At 48.8% G+C, this 3,539-nt stretch overlaps 1 pseudogene; it reads right to left on the bottom strand.

Moving 5' to 3' along the window:
• Window positions 1-2,350: 2,350 nt before the first annotated feature.
• Window positions 2,351-3,217, bottom strand: LOC148011395 (uncharacterized; annotated as a pseudogene).
• Window positions 3,218-3,539: the final 322 nt, after the last annotated feature.

The following is a 3,539-nucleotide window of genomic DNA, read 5'->3' as shown; positions in this document are numbered from 1 at the left end:
TATGCTTTCACATGGATTTAAAAGTAGTGTAGATCACTGCTTATATATCAAGAAGGCTGATGATGGAAGCCTTGTTATACTTGTGCTTTATGTGGATGATATGCTTATTGCTGGTAAGCTTAAAAGCTAGATTAATGCATTGAAAAGGCAGCTGAATTCAGCCTTTTCTTGCTAAGGCTAAAGTAGTTACCGATGGTACATTCACTAATTTGTGTACTCTAGTCTCTCAGAAGATGCATTAGGCCAAGCTATCCTCTGGCCTAGTTTTATTAGCAATGTGTACTAATATGCTTTGGGTTGGGTGGTGCAAAATGAGCTGCGAACAAAGATAAAATCAATAGGATTAAGCTACTTGATGATTCTCAAATGGTGCTGAATTTATTTATTGATGACGCTAACATATTGTGAAAAATGATGGGACATTAATTAGAAACGTTTGAAACTGCTTGAATACCTTATGTATGGCCTTTGGCTCTAGGATAAATCATAACAAAACATGTATGAGGAGTCTAATCAAGCTTCCATCCCCTTTCTTGGTTGATCCATCAAGGCTACAAAATCACCACCACCACCACAACAACAACAGTCAACAACCCAAACCACCACCACCACCAACATGTCAGAGTGCAGCGGTGCGGAAGCGTAGGACTGAGAGAGAGAGAATGCAAAGAGAGAGAAGAGAAAGAAAGAGACAGTGGAAGATGAAGATTTGTTGTATAAAGTGTGCTGTATACAAAGATATGCAGATATATACACGGGCGCAGTGCGTTGGACTGCGTGTCTCCACCTCGACGATGCAACCTGCTGTTCACCTCGAAGTCCGCCGCAGTCTGCACAATCTCCTGTCTGAAATTTGTGAACAGAGACGGAATCTGCACGAGCCTCCAGTTTATAATCTGCGAGCAAAAGAGTGTGGACAGAAGACTAAAAACTCGGCTATAAATAGCCAAAAACCTGGGCGCCAGAAAATGCAGGTCGGCTGCATTAAATGTAGCCGACTGACAGGAATAGGTCGGACTGCCACGTGGCAGTCCGACTGTAGTCCAACTGGCTGCTGGCCTCACGGCTCCAAGTCCGTCGTCTCGAACGTCCGGTGTAAAGCCGCCTTCTTCTCTTGGACTTTTTGTGCATGATCACTTGTGTTGTCACACACAAGTATCCTCGGAAGTGTGCACATAAAGTTGCGGATTGGCCTTAGAACGCCGATATCCCAACTGTGAGTGAAGGAACGAATCAATCTTCTCGTTCCATGCACGTGGAGCCTGCTTGAGGCCATACAAGGCCTTCTTCAACCTGTAGACTTTCCCATCTGAAGAGCCAAAGCCAGGAGGCTGCTCTACATAGATCTCCTCCTTTAGATCACCATTGAGGAAGGCCGACTTCACATCCAACTGGTAGACAGGCCATCTCCTATGGCCAGCCAAGGCAAGAACAGCTCGAATAGTCGCCATACGAGCAGTGGGGGCAAAAGTGTCATGACAATCAATCCCTGGGCGTTGTGCAAAACCTTTAGCAACAAGGCGAGCCTTGTGCTTGTCCAAAGAACCATCGCTAAGGTGCTTGGTCTTGAAGACCCATTTGACGCCAATAACCTTCTTATTCAGGGGGCGTGGCACGAGTGACTAAGTGCCATTCCTCTCAATAGCCTCCAACTCGGCTTCCATAGCTTTCTTCCATGGTGCGGACTGTAAAGCCTCCTTCACAGAGGTGGGCTCTCGATCCTGCATAACACGGGTCATCAAACAATAGTTAGAGCAAACAAGCTCCATAGAATGTGCCTGGTGCCTCCGTGACCGCCGTGGACCATCCTGCGGTCCCCACTCCTTAGGGACCCTCTCGATCCCTAAATCACGGAGTGTGTCACGGGCCTAACGAGGAGGAGGCCGGACCTCTCCTCATCTCGCTCCATCAGCTGAAGACTCTGGGATATCCACCGGTGGTAACTCCTCGGGGGTGACCGGTGGAACAGAAGACTCTGTATCAGAAACAGAATCTGAATCAAAAGGTGCGGGCTCCAAAGGAACTGTTGCGGGAGCCCAACTCTCCCCTGGATCTCCAAGAACGGGATGCTCCTCACCCGCTGCTATGGCCGGAACTTCCACAAACCGCACATCTCGACTGGTGTACACATCCCGCTTGACAGGATCATACAAACGATAGCCTTGGGACTGGGAGCTGTAACCAACAAATACCTGTCTTCGGGAAGCTGCTTCAAATTTATCACGATGAGCCTTGGGAATGTGAACATAGGCATCACACCCAAAGACCCTAAAATAAGAAACATCGGGCTTCGTCCCAAAGTAGCCTCAAAAGGTGTCATCCCATCAACAGCCGAAGTGGGGGATCGGCATTACCTCAATGATGGCTTGCCATATGTGCCGATACATGAACGAGCCCGTGGTTCTCCTTCCTCTTGTGGCTGCATCCACCGCGCGTAGGAAGTATGTGCCAAGTGGGCAAGAGACGAGGATGTTGATGATCCTCCTTTTTTTGCAGTCACTCCATCCATCGGATAGGATAGAGCATCCATACTTCGCCCAACCGGCACCCACGGGCTCAAGGGACTTATCAGTCCTCTCTCCTCATCGAGTTTCTTGGTACGCATGTCATTGTACGTGACACCGTACCATCCCTCGCATGGACCAACGGCAGCAATGGCTTTCACCATCCGCTTCCATCGATCCACTTTGAGAATATGGAAAGAGAGATTGCACTCAATTATGGTGCATGCAATCTCTATTTCCGCTTGCCTTTGCCTCTCCTTAAGAAAGGAGAGAGGACCGGAAACTTGCTCTGCTGCTTGGGCAAGAGTGGCTTGTCTCTTGGACATAGGTGCACCACTCGAATGGCTTTTTCTAGATGGGATAGAAGAGGCCCCTCCAACGGAGGAAACCGAGACAGTTGGAGAGGGATCGTCTTCCGCATCCGAGACCTTATGATTGGGAGAGATTACCTCCTCACTTGCCCTTGAAAGGCCTTTGCGTCGCTTCAATGGCAAGTATTTCCGACAACAATCTTCATAGACATCGTCGAGAATACCGGGGCATGGTGTGGCTTGCCCTCCTAATTTGCAAAGGTGGATGAGAAGGCGAGTGATGGATGAGATTTGGAGCTTTGGGCAATACTTGCATTGCCACTTGCCAGTGTTGGATTTCTCCTTCACTCGTTCGAAGTAGGCTCAATGCAAGCGAAAAGCCGCATGGAGAGGGGGTGCCATTGATGATGTATAGAGAGAGCATAGAGGGTCACGAGTGGAGGGTGAGATGATTGAAAAAAGGAGCGGAAAGAGTAGAGAGCTTGAGGGAGTAGAGAGAGGCTATAGCTTGATGAAGGAGGTTGGAACTTCGAAGGATTGAGAGGTTAAGGGAGGACTCAAGGAGAGAGCTTGAGAGAGTAGGAAGGATGGAGAGCTTGAAAGGAGTAGGAGGGGTGGAGAACTTGAAAGGATGAATGAGATGGTGGGGGAGGGGAGATTTTATAGAAAGGGAGAGTGCTTTGGGGTTAAGGGTTGGCCCTTGGGCAGAGAGAGAGAGAGAGAG

Source organism: Lygodium microphyllum, chromosome 28, assembly GCF_053477565.2.
Source record: "Lygodium microphyllum isolate KBCC chromosome 28, Lygodium_microphyllum_v1.1.10, whole genome shotgun sequence".
NCBI lineage: Eukaryota > Viridiplantae > Streptophyta > Polypodiopsida > Schizaeales > Lygodiaceae > Lygodium > Lygodium microphyllum.
This window is presented reverse-complemented; position numbering and strand designations above follow the sequence as displayed.